General features: G+C 33.4%; 1 protein-coding gene across 2 annotated transcripts in view; it reads right to left on the bottom strand.

The window, feature by feature from the left end:
* Positions 1-23,838, bottom strand: part of LOC143911227 (CUGBP Elav-like family member 2) — a 605,340-nt gene that overhangs the window by 444,480 nt on the left and 137,022 nt on the right. The gene's annotated exons all lie outside the window — the stretch shown is intronic.

Raw genomic sequence — 23,838 nt, 5'->3', positions numbered from 1 at the left:
ACGCACAGATTAAGTGTCAGACTATTTATTATCACATGTCTTCGGGCTTGTTCTCCAACAAGTGACCATAACAACACGCATCCGGTCTCAGTTTGACCAACCACACATACGGCTCGGCTAGTTTAAAAATCATTCCTATATTCGGTCATTCCTGACTGTCATTCGCCCTCGGATGACATTCTTCGTCTTTTATATTTTTACAGCATTTCATCTCACATTCTTTTACATTTCATCTTCTACTCTATACAATGTATCATCTTACATTCTTTTAAAACATTTCCTCTATCATCCTCAACAATGTTTCATCTCACATTCTTTTAAAACATTTCCTCTATCATCCTCAACAATGTTTCATCTTCCATTCCATAAAATCATCTTATATTCTTCTAAACATGCTTTCAATTGTCACAATTACAATTTACATTTACATCACAACTACATTTCAATACACTTATACATCAATCATTTTACAATTTACATAACAATTACAATTATAACAAATTAATCGTTACACATTTCACTACAAATCAATTTTTACTTTTCAACACAATTCAATCTTCAATAAAGTTACACATCACAATCATCACAATTAAAATTTAAAATTATTTCAAGCAATACAAAACAGAAAGGTATCACAATTACAATTTAAAATTATTACAAGCAATACAAAACATTAAAATCAATACCTTTACAATGACAAGTTAAATCTTTACATCGGAAACAATCACATTTTAAAACATTACTAGAATTACATTTCAATACAGTTATCTTATATTCTTCTAAGCATGTAACCAAATTAAAACATGATTCAATATACAAAGCACTTCCCAAAAAATACTAGAATAAGCAATAAAACATTACACTTTTCAATCATCAAATTACAAGTAAGGCTTAACTAAAAACCCTCCAGGTATTTCACTTATTCTCTAATTCACAAACGCACACTTCACTTCCATCGGTACAACTTAAATTCTATCCAATGCCCGTGGCGATTCTCCGTGACCGTCCGACGAACTGGCCGTCACCCCACAGATTTTCTGCTAGTAATTTACCATAAATGAAGTCAACACATATTGGTTCTGGCTCACTGATACATCCAGTAAGTCTTTTCTCAATCCATGGTTCTATTTTCTTTTCCATTGAATTAACATCAATCCGACTACGACCAAGCTTGAAAGTGAATATAGTGTCCTTCGGTGTTGAAATTTTGACTGGGTCTCTTAATCCTTTTTGTGATTTAGCCATATCTTTCTCTTTGTCTTTATGTTCCTCCTTTTCTTTATTCTCATCTTCAGAATTCTTCAAATGACTATAATCCTTAGATCCTTTTCCAAATTGATCATCGGGTGGTTCATCTGTATTTGAAGACGGTATGTCTCCGTAGTCCCAAAGTCTTCCTCTTTGCAAACCATCACCGTCCATACTTCCATCAGCCAGGTTCACACCTCCATCAGCCATGCTCGCATCGTCCTCTTCATTATTGGAAACAATGAGTTCTCTTTGAGCAGACATCTCTCGTGAAGCCCGTTGCTGCAAAGGTCTTTTGTGACATTTAAATTGTCTTTTACATGCCTGTTGCCACACTTCCTTACGATCCCTCATCTTTTGCTCTTTTTTCCTCCTCGGCAGACTCTGTTCTAAGTTAACCTTCATCAAAACACACGGTTTATTAACAAATTTCACTTTGTTGCCGTCAATGCACATAAGAACGGATTCTGTTATGGGGCTACCCAACAGGGCGGCACCCGGGATACTGACTTCTTTTCTTATTTCTTCTTGTATTGGAATACTGACTGGTTCTCTTATTTCTTCTTGTGATTTAGTCATATCTGTTTCACCCGTGTCTAGTCGCACCGAAGAAGCGTCTAAAGTAGTTTGAGACGGCGATGCTGCAGGCTGTGTACCGTTTGACATCTTTGGTGTTTCACCGGCCCCACTTGAATCGGAGTCAATGGGCTCTGCTTGAGCAAGCATTTCTCGTTCTTCAAAGACGAGCTCTTCGTCATCCCACTGGAACTCTTCTATCAGCTTCTGCTTAAGGATAGTCCATGATCTAATTATCCCTTCTGAATCCAGGAACATTCTCGCTGTTCCTACGCAATATACTCTCCCGTAGACCAGTTGCTGCAGGGGCGTCCAGTGGAAGAACTTCGCAAATTCTTCCATGCGCACAATCCACTGGCTGATTGGCACACCGCCGATCCCCTCAAACCGTGGCGCGTACGTCTCGAATTTGTCTCTACCAAAATATGGCGCTTCGTCTTCTTCTTCCTCGTCGTCATCATCTTCGTCTAAGTCCTCGAACCTCTGCATCTCCACGACAGTTAGCCGACGTACAACTGACGCTGACAATGGCGTTATCGTCTTGGATATCATCATTGTTGTGTGGCGTGTTCGCTGTCGTGACGTCACCCACGTCACGGGCTTCGCCTTTATGCTCGTACGCGTTCTCGCTGTCATCGCGCGCGCGTCCTTAACCTCAACTGTCACAATTCCGCGTCGTCGTCTGACCGCTCCTGGCTGTCACTGGAATGTCTTCGGGCATCCCGGACAAAGCCCCCAAATATAGGATCCGGATGTGAAGGATTCCAAGCGAAACGCACAGATTAAGTGTCAGACTATTTATTATCACATGTCTTCGGGCTTGTTCTCCAACAAGTGACCATAACAACACGCATCCGGTCTCAGTTTGACCAACCACACATACGGCTCGGCTAGTTTAAAAATCAAAAATCAGTAAAAAATAAAAATAAATTATGTATAATTCGTTCATATGTACATATATTGCAGAACATACTGAACCGGAATGAAAATAGAAAAATACGACGCGGTCAGCCACAGTGGGGGGGGGGGGGGTTAAAACGTGAATCATCGATAACGCGTACATTTTTACATTACTTCCGGCTCATTTCACGAACATCGGGAAAACTGCGAATTGGAGCGCGGAATGGCCCGGCCGATAGCGCGCCGGAAAATTTCGAACATGATCAACAAAAATTAACACATTGAAGTCCGGACTCGGCAGGGTTGAGGAGGCGCGAGTGTGGGTGTGTGTAAGAAGGGTATTTTCATTACTTTAACGAAATTGTGCGTGTGTAAGCTTCACTTGGTCTAATGGCCCGCCCGTGCGGCGCGCCAGGCTTTTGTTTGCTCTCGGCAAATACACCCCGTCCGCGACTCTCAAACTGCGGCTCGCGCACGTTCCGGCTCTTTCTCCGCACTCGAATACCTTCTGTATCATTAAGTTAGATCGGATTACACTTCAATTAGTGGAATAATTTAATTTTGAATCGCTGAGAGAGACACTCGTTTGCGGCGGTGAATTCGCATGGATGATTTTAATGCGTGAGATTGGAAGAAGCCGCAATGGAGCAAAGTTGATTAGCGAACTGAAAGGTTTTTTACTATTGTTCAATTTGAAAGATTTGTCGAATATTTCGATTCTTTTATGTTTTACTTTGAATTAACTTTTTCAAAGCCCTCTTTCTTTTCAAAATCGATGAAAATGTCTATACTTGCTAAATTGTGAAGGCAATAGACATCACAATGCATCGGGCTAATAATGCTATACGATTTGATTAATGTTAGCTTTAAGGGTCTTGAAAAGTTCAAAACACTTTCAAAACTTCAAAGTAATAAATCAAAAATAATATTTATGTATATCATCATCATGATATACAGCCATTTACCATCCACTGCTGGAGGAAGACCTCTTAAAGACCTCATAAAGATATATATATATATATATATATATATATATATATATATATATATATATATATATATATATATATATATATACGATACGAAACGATCGAAATGGAATCCAGTATCTGGTCAGCAGCACCAGACCAGGGATTTTTTTTGAAATCTCCATACTTGATGCACTCACACATATGTACATATATATGTACGTATGTACATACAAACATCCTGCCCGTTTTTATATACATATATTAATTATTAATATTATCGGTTTGGTGATTATTCCGTAAAAAGTCACCAAAATCTCGATCACAGAACATCTGGCACCCAAAAGCTCCTACAGTTTTCAATAAATTTGGAATTATTTAAAGTTAATAGAACAAAATAGAAATATTATTATAGGGCATTTATAAATTTTAGATTCTTTGATTGTATACAATATAGTGTATTAAATATACCATCCAATGCTCATAGGTTTAATATTTATAACTTCCACGTCCAATATCAACATCGTACAGCCAGCTTGTAGACATTTATATTAAAGAAATTTCCTTATTGAATACTTTTAATTTCCTTTTTGATCACAATGAAAACATTTCCATTCGAAAGCCAACGATTTAGAGTCCCCTCGCGGATGACACACACGTCGACAAATATAAGGCTAGATGTGTCGATACGTTCAAGTTGTTTTGTGTACCATCGGTCTGAAACCATGGTTACACCACATTTTCCCCGTTAATAATTAAGGCGGTCGCCACTTATATTGAAAATCGATTCTTCGAACTGTTCATGTCATATTCGTTAAGGAGGCAATATGACTAATGTCCGAAACTAGTTTGTTTTCCTCTTTCCCACCCACATCGCTCACCCCAAATACTAATTTTAGGCTCTTTTCGGAAATACACATGCGTGGGCGAGTTAATCGACATGAGACGGTTTATCGGTAATTCACTTTATATTATATAACAATTTTTGTAATACAAACACGATAGATCAATCGATGTTCGATGAAACGGAAATTCATTATCCTACATTCTTTTCAATACGTATGTACATGGTTACATTCGATATATATATGTAGGTATAATATGTATATAGCTTTTTTTTAACATATCGAAAGTACTTCAACTTCTTCTTGGCATTGCTTAAAGTTTAAAATAAAACTCTTTCGAGAGTTTTAAACCACTTAAGATTTAATTCAGGCTTATGTGAGATTGTAGAAGTATGTATTTTATGTTAAATTCGGAGGTTCTAAGTTGAAAAATGTAAATTACAAGACATGCAATGGCATGATAGAAGTGCTAGAATTCTTAAGTAAAATCAGATTATTGTTTTACCAGTTGAAATTCAACGGGTTGTTTTTGCATCAAGATTTTCATCTCTTATTCTGCAAAATTTCTTCTCCGAGCGACGCGCGAATACCAAATGCGCATTGATTTTTGATTTTTAAATGCTTTTTATTATTACTAAATTATGTTCACAATACATCTTATATCTATTTTAATAGCTACTGATCTTCTGATCATTTTCTATTTTACAATTTTAATTAAATTTTGTTAGTAATCATAGTATTATATTATTATAATGTTAATGTACAGCAAAATAGGAAAAATAGATCAAAAACCTATTTACAATTCTTATAAATGCTCATAATACATCTAATACATAATATTAAGTAAAGACTCTAATGTCGATGACCTAAAGCAACCAAATGCGCATAGAAACGACAGAGGCCAAGCAAAAATTTACAAAATAACCAATAGATATTATAATTATATTTCCTGGCCAATTATAAACATTGATTAACAATCAATAGAAAAATTTTACAAATCATTAAAGAGACATCTATAGATAAATATGACAAAAAAAATTGCATTTTACAAATCAGCAAATTGAAATGCTGAAAACTTGAATTTTGCGAGTAATAAGACAAGGCTGCAAATTTCTTGAAACCGTTACGATGAAACTTCTGTTAAATTGGCAAACTTTGATGGGAAACGATTGACCTTGAGTCTGACCAGCAACAAAGCCAGGGATAAAACCCGTGACCACACAATTGAAAGCATTATACGCTCACCATTGATATACATATGTATACTGCTGGTTGATTTACTTGCCAAACTGACCAAATTTCAGAATGGTTTATGGCAATTTAATTTAAAAGTTATTGGCGAACTCTTATTAATAACTGAACAAATTTTAAATATCTCTTCAAAAGTATAAAATATTTCAATCAATACACTACATATTGTTACAATAAAATTAAAGCATTGATTTTTCGAATGCATTTTGAATATATGTACATATGTATATCGAATGTATTATGTTTCATAGTTACATTTTTGACATTTATTGAGGGCATTTAATTAATTCAAACCACTCATTTAACGGTTACAAGCTAGATAATCAAAACCATCGAATCAACATGTTTATAAACGTACCAAATACTCATTCCGGCACAAATTAAACGAATGAGGCAATTGTTCAATCATCGAAGCAAATCACCTCTATCCAATGGAGTCACATCTATCCAAGATCTGGCCAGCAACACCAGGCCAGGGATTGATCTCGTGACCAATCAGTTGAAACCATTACACGCTAACACTAATGTATTCTGCTGGTTGCTATATTACGCCTCATTGATCTAAAGCGTTTCGTTTTATATTTGGTTTAGGTTAAGGCTAGATTTTCCTTACTCAATAGTTAAAACTCCAATTGAAAAACATACATAATGTAACGTGGACGTGTAGAGAGGTTTCCAAGGTCGGAGAGAAAGACCCAGCGAGTTGTGGTAGAGGTAGTTTATTGTTGTACCGTTGACGATCCAGCTCCAAATGAATCACGGAACAGATTCGTCGAATATTTATACACAGTGTGTACTCTAAGCACAGAAAGATCATTGGTCGATGGTTTATTTATACGGCGAGGCCTTTTTGGCGCGAACGCGAAATCAAGTGATTAGTGCTGATAAATATGTGGTCCACAAAGCACCAATCACATTATATCTATGTACGTTATAATAGTATGGATTATTTGGAAAATATGTAGTCATTTGGCGGAATGAATTTCGCTTGCGTAGCGGAAGCCGTGGATATAGGATTGCATCATATGAAAATTGATTAATGTAATAAATATTTTTTTAATACACCTAGTTTCGTGATTGTTATTTATTAGAACGAGACCTCGGCGTACAGCCAGTGCGTTGCAACGGCCATCGTTATTAAAAAAAATAGTCTCACGGGGACTTTTACACAACGCCGACTTTTATACCATCGGTAAATTCCACATCTGGCATATTAAAAAATATTTTCATTACGTTGGCTTCGGCCAGCTCATTGCCTCGCCGTGGAAAACCACAATTTTTAATTTCAAGATTGATTTTCCACCGACGCAACGCCTGTTCATAACACCATTGCTTATTTTAGCGAACACGTTTACTGTATGAAAACAATACGCACAAATACATAACGTGGTGGAAACAATAAGACAACTAATATCTTGAAAATTAACAATTGAAAAGTAAATATTTAATATCAGAATTAAACCAAACTACAAATTCGTTTAGTGAAGATAAAATCATTCAAACGAGATCAACTTCAACAAGTTGTATGTAGAACAAATTTCTTCAGCAAAACAACAAGATTTCTATATTTTGGAATTTCGGAAATGTTTTGGTAGAACCAAAACATTTGGTAGAACAAGGTGGTACTAAATCGAATAGATGCATACCGCATAAAATTCCATTTTTCCGAAATATGATCTCATAACATGTCGCACCTCTTTTCAGAAATGTTGCCAAGCTTCCATACTTGATTTATCAACGTGCTATTTCCTTCCGTGGAAATATTTGAAAGTGAAAGTGTATGTTCGACTTCAAACTATCCAGTATTTGAAGGATAACATTCAAGCATAAGTTCAGAGAAAAATTATAGTAACACTAGATTGAAAGTATAAATATTAATAAACAGAGAAGACCCACGATAATTATGTTATGATTAAAGATCTCCAAAACGAAAACGCGCACACACACTAACATTTTCTAGATATCATCAAAACGTGATCAGGGATCAATAAAATATTCGCATATTTACAAAACTTCATATATTAATAGGTTATATACATATGTATCTACATACATACAAAATTTTATTTTATTCAAACAATCAATCTGTGTACAGTCGTCGTTACAGATCGTTCCAATGCGACGTGTACTATATAGGTCAAGAAACACACCAAATTATATACATAATTCGAAATTATACATGACATCAATGGTCAAACATAGCAAAGTGCATTGGATCGTGTACAATATGATCAACAAATATTTATACAACAATACGAATTTTTATACAACACTCATCCACAGAGATATCTATGGACGGAAACCCGACGAACCTTGAGATATAACATAATAACTCAAGATTTTGCGAGAGGAATGGGCAGGGAAAGCCAATTTTGCAGCAATCGTTTCAATGAAAATCAGAAAAATTGGCAAATTGTGATAGGAAACGACCGACCTGGTCACAAACCAAGGTCTGGCCAGCAGCAACTAGTGTGACTCGAACTCATAACCACACTGATTATAGCAAGATATGCTAACCACCTGTCTACGGTGCTGGTTATATATTACTAGTGAATAGCCCGATGAAACATCATCGCATGGGTATAAAATTATTATATACTCTTATAAAACTAAAAAAAAAAATCCGGAACCGGAACCGTTATTTTCGTAGACTCTCATAGATAGTTTTCAATTCTTTATTTGTAATAATTTTCGATTCTTAAAAATACGCAGACTCCCATGGAGAGTTTTCAATTATTTATTTAAAGACTTCCTATTTTTTTCTATTATTATTAGCTATCGCCCCGAGCGATACTGCAAATCGAAATCGATTCACTCGATCCATGACACCCGACTTCTCCCGACAACTACCGAAGATATGACTCCGTTTTGATTGGTTGTCCATACGTTCTGTACGATTATTGAATATTAACGTTATTTAGAGCAGCCTTTATATCCGTATCATGGTGTACTGGTCAGTGTATATTGATCTGGGCGCGTTGGGGTAGGTTCGAGTCGGCGTCCTGGAATTGATTTTATTTTTTCAAATATCGCTAAAATATAAATTAATTTCAATTTCAATTAAAAATATATATTTAATTGTTTTATATGAAAAGAAAAAAAATGGTTCAAAACTTCGATAAATGAAATTATTAAAATTACGTATTTTTATATGGCGAGAAGGAATATTTCAATTAATGTTTAAAAAAAAAAGGCGAAATGAAAAATTGGATTTGGCACGATGTCAGAGACCATTAGCTCATTTAGACCCATATTCAGGCTATTTGGGGTGATCGGTTCGAGTCGCGACAAAGTCGTCTCGTCGAAAAATGAATTAATCGATTTTTATCGATTCGTTCATTATGTTCGGCGAGAGTTAGGACACACACACACACCCACACACACACTCACACACACACAGATTACCGTCGTTATATATATGATTATGCTACAAAATTAAATGACAAAAATATTTGAATTTGTCATTACATACAAAATTAAAATGACAAATTCAAATTATTATTTTTAACTAAAGTGTTGAATTTCAAGCCACGTGTGTGTACAAATATACATAAATCTTGTAATTATTTCTGCCGTATCTGTATGTACGTGGGAATTGATAATTGGTTGTGTCGAAAAAATAACAGAACGAGCCATAACTGATGAACGCACACTTCTGTTAAATTATTCATAGTCGTTGTTATGACGAGCGAGCCGTTTCTTTGTTTCACGATGTCATAAATTTTTTAAACGTGCCTGATTTTTTTTTTTTGCTTTCAAGGAGGGGTACATTACTATTCAGCGGGATTTCTTTCCCCATTTTTTCGCTTAACAATTAATTTAAATTGATAACAGCGCCAGATATTCCGGGCGCACAAAAGGAGAAGAACCAGCCGAATTAACAATGGCGCAGATATAACAATAAAAAGAGCCGGCAATAACTTCATAATGGAAAAATTCGCCTTTCTTCCCTTTCAAAACGTTCATCGCGCGTGATTTACGCGGAACAATCTTAAAAACTTTTTTTAACGCGGAAGAACCTTAGAAAAAAATTTGAAAAAAAATGGCGGATTCACCTCGTCTTCGAACAATCAAAAACCGGGAACCTTATCCCGAAATTTATTCCCGTTCCGTGTTCGTTTTTAATCCGACGCTTTTCTTTTGTTTGACGACCACGCGCCCTGTATTTTTCGACGATCGTAAAAGCTGGGCCTCGAACTTCGCTCCTGAGGGCTTCGGTTGAGGGTGCGTCGCGCGCGAACAGGATTAAATACTTAAGCGAGATGGGGAAAGGGGTGGTTGAAGGTGGTTTGGGGGTGGTAAAGTTTTAATGCCCCCATCCCCGTGTCCTACCTTCAGCCGTCCCACAGTCAGACGCGAAAATAAAATTCGTACGTGCGAACTGCTTTTAAGGGCGTTGCGTTTTGCTCGGATCTGCGGTGTCGTCACACCCCGAAGCGTCGCCCTTTACGTCTGCCCTGATGCCTCCTCAAAGCTTTGGAAGCTTGTGTTTAAGTGGCCGTGATGATCCCGTTATGGGATCTTCCCGAATCGTGAGACGAGAGGTAAACTCGCGTAGAAACGGTCGCGCTAAAACCCAAAGGTCTTTCAGATCTTCAAAATCGACGCTAAGCAGGAAGTCGCATGTCGAAACTCGCACAGATAGTCCTGGAAATGAATTTAAAGGATTTGGAATTTGCAAGTCTTTGCTACAATAAATACATCTGAGTCGAAACGTTGAATGAAAACTGTATTGCTGCAATATATTTTATTATATATACATATCTACATATACATATATAAATTAATGTCTCTTTGTCTGTTTATCGGTCTGTCTCGTATAGACTCCTAAACCACAAAACTAATTACGATGGAACTTTCAGGATTTATTGTATGCATGTCCGGGAAGCTTACTTAAAAAAAATCGCCCAAAAATAGGAACGGAAACGGAAAAAACGGGAATGATTTGCAACGCAATAATTTCAAATGTTTTCGCGTTGTGACCTGCGTTGTTAGGGTAATAAACAAACAATTGAATAATTTCAAATATGTTCGCAAGAATTGTAAATACGTTTTTGAACTATTTTTTCTATTATGCTGTAGATTAACATTGGAATATGATTACTAACCATGAACTATGATTACTAACCAAATTAAATTAAATTGTAAAATAGAAAATGATCAGTAGATCAGTAGCTATAAAAATAGATATAGATGTATTGTGAACATAATTTCGTAATAATAAAAAGCATTTAAAAATCAAAAATGTGTTTTTTGCATTTTTCCGACAAATGGGAATGGAAACGAGAACGAGAACGGTAACGGGAACGGTAGCGGGAATGGGAATGGGAACGGGAATTGCATGCGTTATTGTGGCATTGCAACGCATGCTGGGTTCAGCTAGTTTATGTATATATATATATATATATATATATATATATATATATATATATATATATATATATATATATATATATATATATATATATATATATATATATATATATATATATATATATATTATGATCATTTTATTTTAAGAAATGATTCAAATGACATTCAAGCTCTTTATTTGATTTTTATTATTGCTAAATTATGTTCACAATACATCTTTTATCTACTTTAATAGCTACTGATCTACTGATCTTTCGTTAGTAATTATAGTGTTTATTATATTTATTTAAAGTGAAAGTGCTGTTTCTGCAGTGAAAACGAGAAAGAGAGAGAGTGCACTTTGTTTCGAGATTTTTTCATCATAACAAATTTAAAAAAGCACTCGAGAAACAATCTAGAACGGTGAAAAAAACGACCTGTATATTTTTTAACAAGTTTATAAGCAAATTAGCAAAATGAAGATGCGGCGAGAAGGCGTTTCACTGAACTAATTATTATACAGCAGCACCGAGCGAAAATGCCACAATAAACAAACGAAAGCGTCATTGTACGTACAGCATTTTGCCAGGCAAAAATATTATTTCTAGTCTGTATTTAACAAGATTCAAAGAATTCAATTAGCATAAAGTGTCGTAGAAATAAATGCGAAAAATATTTTCATTTCGTGGAAAAAGTCAATTCTTACGCTCTCTCGCGTCATTCTGTTTGTGCACAGCCAAACAAAACAACAAACGTTTACATACAAACAAACAACAAAATATACATACATACAGATATTGTTATTTTAAATTTTATGCATACAAAATGTTTTTCCAAATAGTGTCATCACAAAAAACTAGCTGGATTTGATCCATGCATCTACAGCTATCCATTTAAATCATTTTATTTTGTTTGTATTTATTATATGTACATAAAACATGTATAGTTTTGAAATTGTATTGATATATTCATATATTCATAAATATGCAAAATCAGGAGCAACAAAATCGAATATTATCTTTATAAACATTTTGGAAATTCATCCGAAAGCTGGAATAACAAACGGTAACCTCATCTGTGCGTGAAAATCTACGCCTGAGGGTGCTTATAGATATATTTTTTATGATTAAGGAAAAGGGTTGCTTCCGCAAAAATTGACGCAGCCTTCTACGGTGGCTTAGAAAATAAACATTATTGGTGTAAAATAATATGAACGTTTAATGCGGAATGTTATTCATAAAAAAAGCAATATGTTAAACCAGGCGCCTCGACAAAATCGAATATTATCTTCGTAAACATTTTGAAAATTCATAGCAAAATTGGAATAACAAGCAGTGACTTCATCTGAGCGTGAAAATCAACGCTTGCGGGTATTTAAAATATGTATATATAATTTTTTGGTTAAGGTAAAAGGTTTCTTCCACGAAAGCTGGCGTAGGCTTCAAAAATGGCTGGAAAATAAACATTATTAGTTTTAAATAATATGAATATATGTATAATTCGGGGTGTTATTATTAAACGAACCCATTCGGTACGTTTCACAAGCGTCTCTGCTAAGAGTGGAATGAATTTTTTTTATATAATATTTGTACTAAGGCTTCCAATCCCGGGATCCCGGTGTTTTCTGGTACCGTGTACCGTGCTGGCGAAATTTCTTTAAAAATATTATTTTTACAAAAATAATAAGGAAAAATCATAAAACAACATTATATAATGAACAATAGTGGAATGAGCAATGACAAGTATTAATGTGCGCGCGCAGCATACGGGAGGAAAAGCCTGTTCCTCTTGTACCTGTTGTACCCTGCTCGCGAAAATTAAGTGAGCATGTACCGTTTACCATGCACCCTTTTTTACCTTCCGATATTTGTGTTTTCTGTAATTTAACCTGATATTTGTGAATTATTTATGTAGAGTTGATAAGGTTTTGGTCATAATTCGTAAACCGTAAGTAGAACTTTTATCTTGTGTAAGTTTCCCAACATTTGTGTTCAATTTGTATCGAAAATGGTCATAGCTGATATGTGTGATTATGTAGATAAAGTCGTGGGTTGGTCACATCCGATTTTTTTTACATAAAATCAATGTAATTGCAGTTTTTATATTAGGTGGATTGTTTCGATGAAAAATTACTAGACGGTACAAACTACATATTTGTAAAAAACGAATCAACGAATCAAAGTAATGATTTTTACTTTATTTGATTACATTAAAGGATGTTTTTTATTTAATCTTAGAAATATAAAAATGGATGCGAGTATTTTTTGGGTGAAACATCGAGAGAGTTTGTAAAATGCAATTGAACGGTTTTGAAATGTAAAAATATGCAATTGAACATTTGATTTCCCGGTGCTAGCACCAGGATCCCGGGATCGGAAATTCCTAGCATCACTATCCCGGTGCTGAAGTAATCTTCCGGGATTGGAAGCACTAATTTGTACATATAAATATTTTGTCGTTACAAACAGGTCGTTAAAGTGAGGCAAAGAGCGGTGAAGTTAAGCTAGTTTCATATAATTTAATTTGACTCCCCTTGCACGCAATAACTCTATTTAGTCGAGAGTTGATTGCATTGACCGCATGCATTTATGCATACCCATGTTGAATCTATCAAGTATGAAGCTTTACATGATTTAAAATTCAGCTGAAACTCTACAACGATAGCCCAATCGGTGAAGCGTTTATTTCACATGAAAGCTTTCATATTTATTATGGTATAAAATAATGTTAATGTAAAAATGAAAAATAAAAAATAAAGTCAATTTTATGTTTTTACCATTTCTGATGCTAATATTTATACAAACAAACTCGAATAATGAAGCCTACACATACATACACATTATACGAGTAGATATATTTATTTTTTAATTCAATCTTCGTCCATTATTGATTATTTTTTAGCCATTCTGACTATATATAATATAAGTATGTCATTATTTTTAAGTACGTATTATATATGTAGGTATGTAGATTGATGTGTAATAATTGTAATAATTGAAATGTGTGAAAATTGATTTGCAATAATTGAACTGTATTGAAATGTGTAATAATTGTAATTGTGATGATTGAAAGGTGTAATGTTTTGTTGTTTATTCCAGTATTTTCATGTTTTAGGAAATGCTCTATATGTTGAATAATGTTTGAATTTGGTAGCATCGTTAAAAGAATGTAAGATGATATATTGTATAGAATGGAATATATTTCGAAGCAATTATATAGAGATAATTTTTGAAGATGTAAGATAAGATGAAGTATGGCCGAGATACGAAGAATATTTTCAGATTTTAAGCTGTTTTAAGATGTCAAATTATTTAGGACTATGTTTTAAGTTTAAGTTGTAAAAGAACGGAAGAAGACGGATATTCGAGGACGAATATGTGAACAGGATTGGCCGTGTAGGTTGGTATGAATGAGAATATTTTAAGTTGGTAGGACTGAGGTTGTCACTCGCTGGGTCGAGCCAGAAGCGAAGACATTAAACGAGTTGCGTAAAGACTTTGACTTTGAATATCCTCCCGCACACATTTATGGATCCCATTTATATAAAAGTATTATATCTTTCCAAAATACAGGTATATATTATACATATTACTATTGACAAACAAAAAAGAATCGTAAATGAAGCATACATATATTTTCTTTTGCCTTTTGATTTGTTCTAATAAGGTGCTTTCAATATATCATTATTTTTAACTAATTATGGTCATATTTATTTTTCTACTTGGCTCGTTATTTAAAAATTTCAGTATGACCGTCATCTTTTCTTACATACACAGCGTAGCTAACTTTTAGAGCCGTTGCATACCAGTAGAAAGGTTGTGGGTTCAAGTCCCAGCCAAATAGGCTTCTGGAGAGATCTTGTTGGTTATTAAAACTACACTATAATTTTCTTATTTGTCTAGCTTAATTGTTGTGACGGATCTGTATATCATAAATCTGTATCCTGCCTGTTTCTCTCAAATTCGAGTTATTCGTATCTCGAATTTGTTGAATCTTTTACAGTATGCTTTCAAACAAAGTGGATACAGGTTTGAGTGCCACTCGTTGCTGCTGGTCAGACCTTGGTTTGTGACGCCAGGTCGATCGTTTCCTATTAGAGTTTGTCAATTTATCTGATTTTCATTGAAACCATTTCTGCAAAATTTGGTTACCTAACCATTCCTCTTTTATTGTTATATCTCAGGATTTACCGGGTTTCTCTCCATAAATGTCTCTGTGGATGTTTATTGTATAAATTTGTGTTGTTGTATAAAATGTTTATTAATCGTATTGTATTCGATGTTTTTACTGATCGAATTGTATACGATGTCTGACCGTATATGTCATGTATGGTTTAGAATAATTATGTAATGAAGTTTAATATGTGGATTGAATAATTGTAGGGAGTGAGGATTTAAATGTGGCCATTTCGATGTTTAATTTCTCCTCACATAGATTGCTCATATTATTGTATCGAAGTCTATATTTATTATTGACAAATTATATTGTAGTGATGTTATAATTCTATACTAGATGTACATATGTGTCTTTGAATACGCATTTATATACGTTCATGCACACATATTATGTAGTATACAATGTATGAAGTAATCAGGAAATGTAGGCTAGTTGCATTGCGACACTAATGAATAGGATAGGCTTAGTTCGTATCTTAAGAATTGTTTGCTGTAGGCAAACTCAAATTGGATTACATAAATACTTTTATTAATTGATTTTTGGATATTTTTGCTACAGTAACATTCTAACAGGATACTCTAACGCGTCATTGTAACCAGACATATACATAAGCATTATACAAATATAATATACAAGAGTACAGACATAAGCATAATATAAAAATATTATATGTAATTTCGAAAGTGACTTTGTATGTAAGTATGTTTGTATGTAAGTATTTTTGGTTGGGAACATGGCAAACAAGTCAAAGTTTCTACGACGACTATTCGATTGGTTGAATATTATTTTTATTCAATTAAAATAAATTTAATAAAAAAACAAATTAATATTTACTATTAGATTCGCCATGTTTACGCTGCTTGTATTACAAATACTGAGCGAAGCTGGGTAAAACAACTGGTACTTTATATATCAGAATTATATATAAAATACCAGTTGATGGAGCGGCCGTTTTAACAATGAAATCAGATAATTTTGCAAACTCTGATAAGAAACGAGCGAATTAGAGTTACACATATCCAAGTCTGACCAGCAGCATATAAGATTATTCGAGTGATAAAACGCAATTGATTTTTTAAACTTTAAAATGATAGCTTTCGCCGGGAATAATTTAACCCGTTTCTTTGTAGAATTTTATAAGAACATTCAATATAATTAATTAATTCTTTAATGAATTACAAAAACTGAGTGAAGCCGGGTAAAACAACTAGTAATGTAATAAAAACATATGCATAATTGAGAAAAACCTCTGGATGGAAACAAAATTTTTTGATAGTATTTGACAACAAATCATTTCAAAATATCATTCTTACAATAATAACATATTCTTAAAATATGTAGATAAATAATATTAGCTCATAGCACGTGAATGGCTTATCAAATCTTGAATGAACGAGCAGTACATTGTTATAATTCAGGAAACCCAAACAAAGATCAGATAAAACACAAACTTCAGCACATTTAATGATACTTAATTATTTATAAGCGATGTTTCCTTTGGCGCTCCTCGAATTAACACTGTGTATTTTTGAAACGCCAAAAACATCAAATATTTGATCGGAAAGCGAAAACGTTTGCTTGCGCGTCGATTTCTAGCAAAGCAAAGAAGATATTTACGTGTTTACTTTCAGTTTTGCTCGCGCGGCAAAATTAATTATAATATCGGGGAAAACTCCCAGTTTTTCCATCCCCTCTTTCGCTCTGTTTTCTGCGCACACATTCTCCGAATTATTATTGTTCAGGCGAGGAAAATTGTTTCAATGCGTAATAACAAGTGTGGCCGTCGTGTTTTCGCATCATATTATTCACGCACGTGCGTTTTAAAACGACGACTTTTATGCGTTCAACGCACGCGTGCGTCTCTCGTATAATAGAAATTACGAAATAAATAAAAACGAGCGAAAAACTCAAATGTACGACATGACCGCACGTGTACGAATTGCAACTATATATATGTATATATATATATATATACATACATACATATACACATGTGAATATACCTCATTTTGTAAATCGAAAGAAATCGTATGCTATATATTGTGTTACGGGGACGAGTGGGAGATAGTATAATTTAGAAACAATTTTGATGTTTATATTTTATTTCCCCAAATAAGCAGTTTGCACTTACGAGATCTATGCCGACATGTTTTGAGATTCACGATACAAGTCTCGAATTATAATACAAATTATTTGTTACAGTAATAAGCTTATATTTATGTATTTAAATCACAAGTTACAAGTTGCTTATTTAACAGTTTAATCGCAAGTTACTAGTAAGGCAGTTAAATCGCAAGTTACTAGTAAGGCCAATGACAGAATTTTGGTAAAACAACAAAGTGTTTTGAAATATTTACATTCATAAAATTTTAATACAAAATACATAAGTTGTTGATATTATTAATTTATTTATGGAATACGTATATATTTTATATTAATGGAATTTATATTTTTTAGATTAAAAAAGTAATTTTCAACGTCATGTTATGGACAGCAAAACTTACAGTTATATTATTAAAGACCTTGCATTGAATTATATTGTATTAATATTCAATGCAATAATATATAATTTTGAAAGAGACTTTGTGTGTAAGTTTTAATGTAACTGTGTATGTAAGGTTTGTTGGGAACATCGAAAACAGATCAAAGTTTCTATGACGACGATATCGATATCGTTGAATATTATTTTTTTTCGATTCAAATAAATGAAATAAAAAAACAAATTAATGTTATATTAATATTAGATTGTTTTGCCATGTTTAAGCTGTTTATATTACAAATTTACACCCATATATACTAACTTGAAAAAATGCATGCCATAAATAATATTCCGTTTGTTACAGACATTACTAACAAACTAACCAGTAGATTCTATTACAGAATCACTAATAACCATACTAACACACTTGTGAAGAGTCTCGTTGATTACAACAAAATGTCTATACCCTTCAGGTATAAACACAGATTACCTAAACACAATCTGCTTTAGGTCATCGACTTTAGAGAGTTCTCAATTAATATTATGTATTAGATTTATTATGAGCATTTATAAGAATTGATTGACTACTAACAAAATTAATTTAAAATTGTAAAATAGAAAATGATCAGTAGATCAGTGGCTATTAAAATAGATATAAGATGTATTATGAACATGATTTAGTAATAATAAAAAGCATTTAAAAATCAAAAAAATAGTACAAATACCGGGCGAAGCCGGGTTCAGCTAGTAGGTAGAACATTGGATGTACTATAGAACTTCATTATTAAGCTTATCATCTGATAAAAACCGTGATCTGGAATTCGCCAACTGCCAAGTTAAGCGAAATATATCGGTCTGGGACCCTTTTTTTCCCTCTTTCTTTTCGATAGGTGGTGACGGGAAACGGATAATTATCGTCTTGGCGGGGTGAAAGCGACGTGTGCTGCGCCAACCGGAAGTCGTCTCCTTCGCCGGCGGAAGTACTTCTCTTCCGGAAGCGCAAAAGAGCGTCTCGTGTACGCGTCGCAACGCCCACTACGATAAAGACGCCGCTTCTGAACTTTTCCGACGACTTACTCAGCCACCACGTAGAGGGACAAATTATCCCCCCTGCGTTTTGTTTGCACTTCGTCCGACCTAAAACTACCCTTAGTAGGCATTAGATTTGTCTTAGATTTTTTTTCAGTTGAAATTGCGTAAATATCAATATGAGAAGCTTTGCGACAGATCCACAAAAGAATATACCTTATACATAGGTAAATACGAGGACATCCTACAGTGGTAGCTGTCACTGATAAATTAAACGGTATCCGGACATGTACCCCGGACATGTAGCCAAAAACCCCCTGGGCATTAATCTCCGTGCAAATAAACCCCGCCATGGACAAAAATAGTAATAAATAATTAATAGTCTAATATATAATTTCGAAAGAGACTTGGTTTATATGTATGCATATATGTATGTAACATTGGTTGGAAACAACACATTCGATTTTTTTTTTCGATTAATAGGCGTCGATTCGATTTTTTTTCGATTCAAAGTCTCCGGGGGCGAAGGTGCCGAGGGTGAAGGTGCCGAGGGCGAGGGCGCCTTCATGCCTGGAGAGAAGGCCCCGGAGGGTGCTGGGGGGATCGCCGGATTCTAATATACATATAATTTCGAAAGAGACTTAGATAGTATATATGTATGTTTGTTTGTTCGTGACTGTCAATTTAATAAAAAAACAATTATGCGATTGACTTGTAGAATATATATTCTTCTATCTAATATAAACAGTAGAATTTATATTATTCTATCTAATATATAATTGACCTAAATACCGGGTCTACCTCACGGGCCGGAATGTGAAATGCCGGAAAACGCAAATATCGGAAGGCAAAGATCGAAAATCGAAAGATCTTAAGTCGAAAGATCAAAAAAAAGGATGCATGGTAAACGGTACATACTCACTTAATTTGCGCGAGCAGGATACAACAGGAACAAGAGTAACAGGCTTTTCCTTCCGTATTAATGTGCGCGCGCAGAATACGGGAGGAAAAGCCTGTTCAAATATTTAAATAAATTTATATAAAATCAAACAATTCAAATAAATTTAATAAAATGTTTACTATTAGATTAGTCATGTTTATATTGCAAATACCGAGCGAAGCCGGGTAAAACCATTAGTTAATAATAAAGAAAAGTAATAAATTAAGTGCGGTAGAGCATATGGAATTTTAATTTATATAAAATATTTAATTAAAATTTATTGTTGTAAAAATAATAAATATCAATTTAAAAGACTTTTAGTCACCAGTTAGCTTTTGCGTTCTGTGGTATTGAAAGTAAATTTGAATTAATTGTTAAATTATTATTATTATATTTTAAATATTTTTAGACTATTAATGTTGGAATTTGTAAAATCTATAAAGAATCTGATATATGTATGGATAATTAATATCTGTATTTCTGAATCTGTATTTTTCTGGCTGAAATAAATTGGCATTGATACTGTTTGCATGGGGGGTTAATGTCCGGGGGGTATATGTCTAGGGGGTAAGTGTCCTAGAACCAAATTAAACAAGATAACGTACATACATACAACAAAACGCACAATCAAAACAACAAAAAAGTAGTGAAAGATCTCGGTGCTTACAAGTTGTGCTTATCTTTTATGTATGAACTACATATACATATGTATATGTAGGTATACAATAGTACAGAAATACAAATATAAAATAAGATAATAAAAAAAATAAAAAACGAATAGAAAACGTTAAAAAACCAAAGTAGTCGAAAATAAAATAAACAAAAGAAAATACATGAGATAAACTTACATACTAAAAAAACCCATTTATTTCATGATTGATGATTCAAGTTTATTTTTAAAAAGGTTTAAGTTCCTAGAAGTTATTAATTAATTGGATAGACTTTTCTAAATTTTAACTACTCTATTTAAAAAGAAGGATTCTCTTGTTATTTTGTGATTTTTTAAATTCGCTAGATAGTTGATTATAAGTATTTAAAAGTAATCGCAATCAATAGAAATAGCATTTGACTTTTAATTCTAATACTTATTTTTGACACGACGATACTCATTTTTAAGTTAGAGACCGCAAAAACTAAAAAGATGTAAAAATTGTGCATCTTTTAATAGCTCAAAAACTAGACCGAACCAAACCATTATCACATTCAAGTTCAGTGGATCAGACTCGGTAACGATTGATTAATCTCCACTATAGTAATTTTTCGTATTGCTGATTGCTATTTATGAAGAATAAAAATAAAATTGCATTTGACAGTCGAATATTGATACCTTTTGGAAGGAATATTTATTGACTACTCCTATAAATGTATTATGTATAAATATGTTTTTTTTCTGTTTAATTTCATATTTTCTCTGTTATATTTCGATCATTGTGGAGTTGCGCATTGGAAATTCCTGTAATGCCACAGTGATCCAAACTTTAAATAAATATTAATTAAATGGTTGTTCGGTTGTTATTTCATAGAGATTTAAAATTGAAAACTGGGTGTACGCAAAACGATCAAGTCTAATGCAAGTATTATAAAGATTTTTTTTATTTAGAGTCTATCAACAATGAACTGAACTGAATAACTAAATAGAAACGGCATTCATATTTAAAACGATTTAATCACTTACTACAATATGAACCTTCAAATAACCTTACTATCATTGTAAAAATATCTATCTATAGAAATACCTGGAATGTAATAGAATATTTTATTTTATTTTATTTTATTTTATTAATTGAAAAATCAACAGACAGGATGTACAGAGATAGGTATAAAAAACACAAAAAGTAAATAAATAATATATGTAACACCCGAGTCCAATAATAGATTTTTACAAAAATGAAAAAGATAAATATAAGGAAAACAAATTAAAAAGTAAAGAATAAAGGCATGACAAAATATGTAGTACATTGCATAATTAAACTATAGTATTAAAATAATTGGAAAAGGTTATAAGATAGAATATAAGAAGAAATTGAAATTTACAAATATAAAAAACAAATGAAAAAGGTAAATACAAAATAAACAAATGAAATGGAAAGGAATGAAAGCTATAATATGATTAAATAGCACATTACATAACTAAACTAATATAAATAAAGATTTAAAAAAGATTCAGTTGAGTGAGCTTTTTAATGTAATATACAGATAAATCTATATAGTGATAGGTGTCTAGTACTAAAATTATATCAGAGAGAATTTTAATAAGAATAAATAAAATATAATGTATGAAAATTATTCAAGACTTATATGTATACATAAAATGATAGAAACAAATCGGTTAGGACTTTCAATTACACGTATTTATGTATAGGTTTATGTATGTATATGCATGTACATACATAAGTATACATATATAATATGAGACCACACAAAAACTGAAACATCAAAAGAATGTACATATGAAAGGAAATAGATCACCTTAGTGGCACACGGAGATAAAAATCTATTTTTAAAATATTGTATTTCGATATGATTATGATTTTTTCTGGCAGAGGATATAAGGGTCCGTTAGGGTTCTCTCTTTATCTCTGTTTCGGGTCGGTTTCCTATTATAGTCAATAAAGTATTTCCTCTCGGGTCTATCCTGCAGCAAATGCGTATGTAATTTGGCGATTAGCGTTTCATACGAGACGTATATAAAAATAATGGCGCGTCCATTGGACCGGATCCGGAAATAAATTGCAATAATCCTTTATATTGTTCGGATAATAATACCGGCGATATCGCGTCCCGGCGAATCCATTACCGTGCTCCCTGCACGAGGGAAGGGAACGAGGAATCGAGGCGAAAGAAACCGAAAGGGGGTGGTGAATGGGTGGGATCATAGACGTATCATCCCTTCGTCAGCCATAGGGTTAAATTCCCTCTTCTACAAAATAAAAAAGAGGAGTAGAATATTTTCGCGGTAGCAAGGAACACTTTCAGTGTTACGAGCGTTACGTCGAACCGTGGCAGCTTTCGCACGATTGAAAGTATACATCAACTGTGGATTATGTGCGATTAATTACCTTGGATATATATTTTACCGGAACGCCATTATCTTCCGCGCGGTTTGAGCTAATAATCTGCCCCAGAAGATTATGTAGAGAGATTATGCTACAACGGGGTATTGCCCGTTGCCGACCGAACGGCTTATAACGCAAAATTAAGCAAACGAAAAGAAAGTATATACTATACATACATACATATGCATCTTCACATTGTTTTTTGACGTGTTAACATTTTTTTGCAAAATTGTAACGAGCATGGTCTCTTTACAACATCCTATTTGATCTATTTAACTGTTAACCCTCCCTCACCGACGTGGGGTATGCAAGTGTCCCAAATTTTACGTTTTTCGTAATAACTACCATGTGGTTTTCAAAGCTATACACCCTATATTTCTTGTATTCCTAGAATGAACTAAAATAAATTGATTTTAATGGATTTTGTATGAAAAGGGGTATATCGTAAAAAAATACATTTATACATTTCTACGTTTCAAAGTATGATTTAAAGGCGGTAGGGATAAGTCATGTTTTTGACTGTTCGCTTGCATATTATTGTTGATCGATTAATCAATGCCAGAGAAAGAGACAGCTATATTTTTGTAAGCTATTGTTTTTGTTGCTTTTGGCGCGTTGCTATTGAGTCATGCAGTCGCCTGTTGGCCTTACCCATGTGCGTTTGCGTGTTGATGCTTGTCACTATTTTTCAATACAAAAATAGTCAAAAAAATGCTATTGCTCTAAAACTTTTTTATGTTGATGTATAAAATGATTAATAAGATATATATTGAACCCATTTGTATTGATAAAAGCTGTATTTTGATTAAAAAATACTAGGGTCTTACTCGACCCCGGTTTGGGATACTCGTTCAATCTCGAAGTTCCGTCCTTCAAAGGTTAATCTACACAATTGAACAGCTTTTAGCTAAGGATCACTAAATTTTTGGAATACCTACCATCTCATGGATCCCAACATCTTTTTTATTTCATTTTATTTTTTTATTCAATCAATCATGAACATTCGTCTTACACATCG

The sequence above is a fragment of the Arctopsyche grandis genome, chromosome 4, assembly GCF_051622035.1.
Source record: "Arctopsyche grandis isolate Sample6627 chromosome 4, ASM5162203v2, whole genome shotgun sequence".
Classification (NCBI taxonomy): Eukaryota; Metazoa; Arthropoda; class Insecta; order Trichoptera; family Hydropsychidae; genus Arctopsyche; species Arctopsyche grandis.
This window is presented reverse-complemented; position numbering and strand designations above follow the sequence as displayed.